The following is a 7671-nucleotide window of genomic DNA, read 5'->3' as shown; positions in this document are numbered from 1 at the left end:
GGTTGGGCCAAGTCCCATGGATTTGGGGGATTAACCCTGCTGTTATCCCTCCAAAGACCATATTTGGGGTATCAGTGATATTTGCCCCCCTCCCCCCCCCCCCAAATTAGCCCCCCGAGCCCTCACGTGTCTCGAAAAGCCACATGGAGGCTTTTCTCCTCTTGGGCATCATTCCCGGTGGATGCCGGGTCAGATGTGTCCCTGTTGAGCCCATACCATTGGAATTGATGGGTGTAGCCCCCGAGCCCCCGGGTAAATACTCAGCTGGCGCAGAGGTTTAGCTGTCGCTCCTGGCTCTGCGTCCAGGTCGACACAACTTGAGGGTAACCTCTCCCTGTCGAACCCTGAGCCTCTAGGCGAATCAGAGATTCGCACAGAGGGTTCTGCTGGCGTGCTCGGTCCCGTATCAAAATCAATGTGACCTAAGAGCGATCTCTTCTAGTCTGACTCACGTGGGTGCGCGCGAGCGCACCCGGTGGGTATAGCTCTCGAGCCTCTAGGCGAATAGTATTGATATCGGCTTGGTCATTCAAATATAAACTTCTGAATATTCTAAAGCAACATTATGAGAGCTTTGGCAATATACTGCTTCACCAGTTTGGTCGACTGATTAACGGGAGGAAATCATTCAGAGGTGATAATTACTTCATGCAGACTTCCGGATCATTGGAGGATTTGCAAGGATGTTGATTGATCAGTTCAGTATGTTGATTATATTCATGCAAGATCAATTGTATGTGTTAGGGAATCAGAACACAAATGATGGAGGGGAATACTGATTCATTCATTAATATTGTATTTACAAAAGCCGATCTAGAAATCAAGCTGTTACATCGGCTAACTACTGATACCACTACTACTGGTCTACTCATCGGCGAGGACATTACTAACTACAGCATCAAGGCTGACTTCTTCGCCGATGGTGGAGGCAACTATGCCGAGGTCATCGGCGAGCTCCTCAAAATCTTCCCGCGCCTCGCCTTCAGGGAAGATTGGATGCAGGGTTTGGAGGTCATTTCCGGATAGTGTCTGCACCATAGCAAGGGCGACGGCGGCTCCTCGGTGGACTCCGTGGCCAGTGACCTCCCGGACACGAGCAGGGATGTCTTGCAGACGGGCGGCGATGGTATCGCCCTATGCATTTACTGCTTCTGTGGCAGTGACTGTTGTAGCATAGAGGGCCTCAACATGTGATTCCAAGGCTAAAGAAAAGATGCAGGCAAGAGTCAGAAGGAAATCAACGCTGTATCAGAAATGGGTTTATCAGTAACAATGAAGAACTGACCTGCCGCCCTAGCATCGGTGGTGACGAGTTGGGCGTGTGCGGTCAGTGCCATATCCTCGGCAACTGTCAATTGGACTTCCAATCGACTGGTCTTCTTGGTTTCATCAGCATAGTTGGTGCGCGCTTCGTCCTTTTCCCCGTAGAGGCTCCAAATGAGATTGCGAGTCCCTTCATCAAGGTCGTCAAAAAGGGGTTCGACACTGCTGGAGAAGAGGAGCGAGGAGGGGCGCTCAAGGCTTCATTGTCTCTGTAAAGAAAACCAGAAGCCGATTAGATCTAATTGAGCTATATTGAGTTGCAAAAGTGACAGATTCGTTACCCATGACAACGATGGAGAGCAGGAGGTTGATTGGAGGAACCCTCGCCTGCGCACTTGTTTTCTGCCATTGCTTATGGAGATGGAGACTAGGGTTTCTTGAGGCGAGGAAGGCCGATGGAGCTTGATATATTAGCCGCACCAATGGCTACTATTTAAAGCCTTGATGAGGAAGGTGAATCGGCTGAAGGAAGATGAAACGTCTTGACCCGGGGACAAATTGGAGATAAATTAGGGGTAAAAAGATAGAAGTTAAACTGTCTCGGTGGAGCAGCGGAGAAGAATTGGAGCCATGGACAAAGAAGAGTTTTTCACTCACCGTCGGCACGGGACGCGAGGAGTCGACTGTGTAGAGTCAGAATCCACGCGGAGGAGGAAAGGAGACCAATCAGACTGAGGGAATTTCGGAGCAAAATTTATATTTCATTCCGAAACTGGGGGGCATGTGTTGACACCGTTTTTTGACACATGTCAATCTGTTGGGTGGAGACATTGGGCTTTTAGGCCAAGATTAGCGTCGCAGCCGATGGAGTTAAGGAGCTGGCGGTTAAAGTCAGCAAGTTATCTTTAGATTTAGTTGTATCATTCGGTTTGGCAAGTTTTGTTTTTTTGTAATTCAAGTCAGATCTCGCCGTATCGGCAAGAGAGGTTTATGTTTAGGCTATAAATAACTGACCTCCGTCATTTGTAAATTTTGATCAACCACATCCAAACACAAGACTCTATGTTTTCAGCATCGACCTTTCATGTCGGCGGCTTCGCCAAACTCTTAGTTGCAGTACCTTTTTCTTTTAGGAGTTCTTCTGGTTGAAAAGTTCCGAATAGAGTTGCATACATGGGTTCAGGTTGACGGCGCATTGCTTCTTCCTCCATCTATGGCGCTCAAAGTTGTCGAGCATGCCAGATCTGTCCAGTGGGGTCTAGCTGTTCACCAAGTTATCGAGCACGTTAGATCCGTCCGGCGGGGTCTAACTGTTCACCAGTCATCGAGTTCTCTAGATCCGTCCAGCGGGGTTTAATTTGCTCACCAAGTTATCGGTAGAAGATTGCGATATGTTAGATTAATTGATCTGTTAGTCTAGCTTGTCGTTGCTTTTACCACCAGTTATCGATGTATGCTTAGATCTTGATAGGTTGGCTTGTTTAATCTAGTTTGTTTTAAGTTTATGTCACAAGTTATTCAGCCTACATTTGCTCACTATCGGCTCTTTTTGTGTCGCTCTGACCATAGCCGATTGGATCCAGATGTAGGTGTTATTTGAAGGTTGCGTCGTTACAGGCGTGGCTTGCTTTCCAGCGAATCTGCTGAATGATATCCGATCTGCGCTTGTCACTGATAGCGGCTGGCTAGCCGATGGTCCCCGGAGTTTAACGTTTACCTTCCTTGTCAATTGCAGGACAAATTGATTGGCACGTCGAGTGCACCATATGCGCGCCAATCGGGTTCGATACGAGGAGCAAACCAGATCTTCCCTTCCCTAGCGTACGTGGAGCGTGGAGATCCCATCCGGTGAGATTTTTACGTCAACACGATTTGCTGATTACCTTCAGTAGTTAAGTTGCAGGCAGGGTGGGTTTTTGTATAAACCTGAAAACCCGCCACACAAAATCATTCATTACCATGCAAGCAGCCCACTACTATTTGCATTACCAAACCTGCTGGACAAAAGTAAAAATCCGCAGGAACCCGCGAAGTCTCACGAACCCTATCACCAGTTCCGACAGGCTGTTTGGGGTCGCAGATGCGACTGCGACCGCGTGCGTCGCAGAAGGCCCATTGCGGCCCATGAGCAGCTAGCCCTGCCACCGTCCTCCTCCTCTATCTCCGGTGGCGGCGGCAGCCGGATCCGCACCACTCGCCTCTGCCACCAGTCATCCGTCGGTTTTCCGCCCCCTTCCCCGCGGTCCTAGGCCACTGGTTGTCTTCCCAACCGTCGGGAGCCGCCGGCGTTCCCGCCGCCTCGCCACACCACAGATTCAACCCGCCGCCGTCACCTGGCCTCCCTACCACCCCCACCTCCTCTTCTAAGGCCGCCGGCCACCAGATCCCCTAGCAGATTCCCTCCCCTAACTCCGATCACCACAGCTCGAGGAGGAAGATAAACAGGACACGGGCTCACCTGCAGTTCCACGCCTCCATCTGTCTTCTTAGGGGAAGCATGCCCAGCCTCCTAGAGCGCACAACCTTCCGCTACACTCGCCCCAGCCGCCCGCTCGCGGCACCCACAACATCAGTTTTGCAGGACATCTCAGTCCTTCTCGTCAGCACCTGAGTCCTCCAGTCCGACATATCCTCCCTCCTCCCCCAAGGTGCATGCTGGATCTGCTCTTATAGATCCTCGCGAATGTGATTGGTCCATGATTGAACTCCTCAAATGTGATTTTTCATTGCTTGCACATTTCGTGCTTCCCTTTGAGTTGTAGTGGCCTGAATCTCATGGGCAGTGCAATTTGCAAAACTAAAGATCTAGCTCAGACACTGCAATGGCAGGTCATTTCCCCAATCCAAAGGTTTGGGATATCTTACAGTAGAAAAAGTTTACTTCTGATTACTTGTACTATTTCAGTAAGATTTACCTCTGAAAATGTAGGCTTTAGACTAGTAATATCATGGACCTTGGAAAAATGTTTCTGACTACTTAGGTATAAGAGCTATGTTCTAAGTTCTTCAATGGTTCTTGTTTTTCACATGTAGAACTTACTTGTGTAGCCATAATTTTCTGAACATGTTTAGAGTTTAGGCTTCATACTGCAGGTTTACATCATGAGCACACTGCATTCAGTTAAATGGCTGCTGCTGGCTAATACACTGCATTCAGCATGCTTGCTCAAGTAATCTCGTAATTGTAAAGGACGGATATTCATCACTTACTCTTATTTCAGGTCATACCAAATTCAAGATAACAGAAGATGATATTAGCAATGGCGAAGATCGGTTAGAATAAAAACTAATGGGTACTTTCTTCCTCAAATCTAGTTGTTAGGTTCTTTACAGCTTGCTAGCTGTTAGGTTGCCATACAAATTTTCGCTAGCTGTTAGGCTAGACCCAACATGTACGGATCTCAATGCACTTTAGTCCTCGAGAATCCAAATAGGAGGGACTACAAGGGACTAAAAGTGCATATTGGGACTAAAATCCATTAGACCCTCTTGGTGGTGCTTATTGGGACTAAAGGCCCACTACTGTTCCACTTTTCCGGCCGCTACCCCTGTTCCACTTCCACTTTATCCACCCGTCTCATGTTGCCCCGCTCCACATCGCGAAGCTGATTCTACAGTCAACCGTGAGTTTCTAAACTCACGGTCGACTCCAAGTTGTCGTGGGATCTCTAGAGGACCCACTGCCGGGTGGCGGAGCGCACCCGCCTATTCCCAGAAAGGGAGTTCTCGGGAAGGTACTAGGCAATTGGGCTGATCTAGCTCTGAGACAAGCACACAAGAACACACGATCTAGAGTGGATCGGGCCGCCGGAGCGTAATACCCTACATCCACTGGGAGAGGTATTGACCTTGGTTGTGTATGAATCTATCCTCCGCCGGGCCTTGGCTTTTACCCAGCCTGAGTTTTCCTTCTAGCGGGCGCCCCCTTTTATAGACCAAGGGGTGCGGATACATAGGACGTTGGGGCCCCGACAAGTAGGCCCAACGTGACTGTGCAGCATACTGCACAGAGTATTTAAATGGCTACAGTGGTTACGAATCTTTCCTCCGATATGCTTCCATGCCCTGCTGACCCTCTGACAAAGGGTGGTCTTCTCTTGTCCCGTCAGCAAGGTGCCCGTTGGGGGAACGTAGCTTGCGGCGTGACCTGTTGAGGCTATTATGTCGGCGTCATAATGGGTGAAGCCGAGCCGTCGTATCCATCTGTTATGGCAGACTGACAGGCGCGGCGTGGGCGGCACCAGCAGCCCCACTATGCATCTTGGTAATACGCGATCAATAGTGCCCCCTGGTCAAAGAATCGCCTCGGCTTCTGCTACATCAATGCTGACATCCTCCTACCGCAATGAATACAGTGGTAGGTGAACCTTAATATGGAGACCAAGTGGCTTTATATATGTTTCTGTGCTTGCAGACACGTGGCGGCTCCGGACCACCCCGAGGCGGAGTGTCGATTCCTTCCCTTGGCGAGGGGTCCGGTTACTATACCGGGGGTCCGAGACCCCAAAGGGGGGTCCGGGATTCCGCGGGGATCCGGACCTCCACGGGAGGTCCGGAGCCTCTGGCTGCTCGGGCTGAGCGCCTGCTTCTTCCGGAACACGTGGAGCTCCCGGACCTTTCCCATCCAGAGGACGGGTCCGGGACCGTTGTCGGGTGAACAGGGCTTCCGGACCGCAGGGGTTCGGCTGCTGGATGTAGTTAAGGATAACTACAAAGCTCTTCTTGCCTAGACACAGCATGAGGGGGTACCCCAGTCCTGGGGTACCGACACAAGTGATCCGACTCCTTCCCCGTCTCTTATTTTTTTCCCCACCACTCGCTGCTCCTCCTCTTCCTTTTTTCTTCTCTTCACTTCTCCCCGCGCGCCCGCCGCCTGGGCTCGGCCGTCCCCACCGCACGCCGCCTGGGCCCGGCCGCCCCCGCCGCGCCCTCCCCAACCTCCGCGCGCCGCCCCTCCTGCCTCCCTCCGGCGGCACGGCGGCTGGCTCTGCAGCGGCGCCGGATCCGCGCCGGAGCGGTGCTCCCGGGCGGGGCCGCGGTGGCGAAGCGTGCGAGCGGCGCGCGGCGGGGGAAGCGGCGCCGGATCCGCGCCGGAGCGGTGCTCCCGGGCGGGGGCTGCGGTGGCGGAGCGTGCGGAGCGGCGCACGGCGGTTGAAGCGACGGCAGATCCGCGGCGGCGGCAGCTGGGGAGCGGCCGGCGACGCTGGATCTGCGGCGGTGGTAGCGGGGGAGCAGCGTGCGGCGACCGGCGACGGCGGATCAGCGCCGCTCCGGCGGCGCGCGGCGGATCCGCCGTCGCCATCACTAGTTTTTTTTCTTTTTCTTTTTTATTTTTTCTGATACAAGTTTTTTACCTGAGTTTTTTAATTTTTTTTCTTTTTTTTTAATTTTTTATGTAAAATTTTTTCTGTTGAAATTTTTTTCCATCTTAACTTTTTTCCTCAAATTTTTCTCTCTAAAATTTTTCTCGTCAAATTTTTTTTTCTCAAAATTTTTTTCTTGAAAAAATTTCTTGAAATCAGAAAGCGACAAAAAACTTACTAAAATAGGAAAAAAACCAACGGTCGGAAAATCGACCGCACGGAGGAGCTCCATGCGGTTGACCGTAAATTAGCGATCCCCACTCCACATGCCGCCGCTCGCTCCACCCGCGCAGTCCGCAACATCTGCCGCCGCCCGCGCCTGCCTATTCTCGCGCATGTTCATCCCGCTCCGGCCGCCGCCGCCCGCTCCTCCCGCTCCACCTGCCACTGCCGCCCACAGCCCACCAATCCACAGCCATCACCGCCGGCAACCCGCTATAGCGAAAATGGCCTCTCATGCCATATTTCAATATAATGTTTTGGCGATTGATGACACACGCAACACTTGAACTAATGTGTTTGCTTAGATGATATACTCAGGCTTTTAGGTTCAAGTGATGACAAAGAGAAGAGAGGCGAAGCAAGGCCCGAAGGGCCGCCCCTACGGGGGTTCCGCATTGACTTGAGCACGTCTGGGAGTTTTAGTATCACCGGTTAAACCGACGTAAGGCAAAATGTACTCATCGGTGCAATGACAAGAGATGGCCTGCGGGCTAGGGTTTGGCACCGGATGAACCGACGATAGCAAGTTTGAATACGTCGGTGCAATGGCAGAAGCAGACCAAGAAAAATGCATACATCGGATGAACCGATGATGCACCGGTTAATGGCATCGGTGCAGTTGTCCAGAGAGTTTGTTTTTCAAGGATCAGAGGACAGTTGCACTCACCGGTTAAACCGACGCTAATATTACATACACCGGTCGATTGCGTCGGTTGATTGCCCGTACACGTAACGGCTAGTTTTTAGTGGGCAGTTTAGTATCACCGGTTAAACCGACGATGACAATTTGGGGAGCATCGGATTAACCGGTGTTAAGCACATT

This window comes from Panicum virgatum, chromosome 7K (genome assembly GCF_016808335.1).
Source record: "Panicum virgatum strain AP13 chromosome 7K, P.virgatum_v5, whole genome shotgun sequence".
Lineage (NCBI taxonomy): Eukaryota > Viridiplantae > Streptophyta > Magnoliopsida > Poales > Poaceae > Panicum > Panicum virgatum.
The sequence above is the reverse complement of the archived record's forward strand: the minus strand, read 5'-3'. Positions refer to the sequence as shown.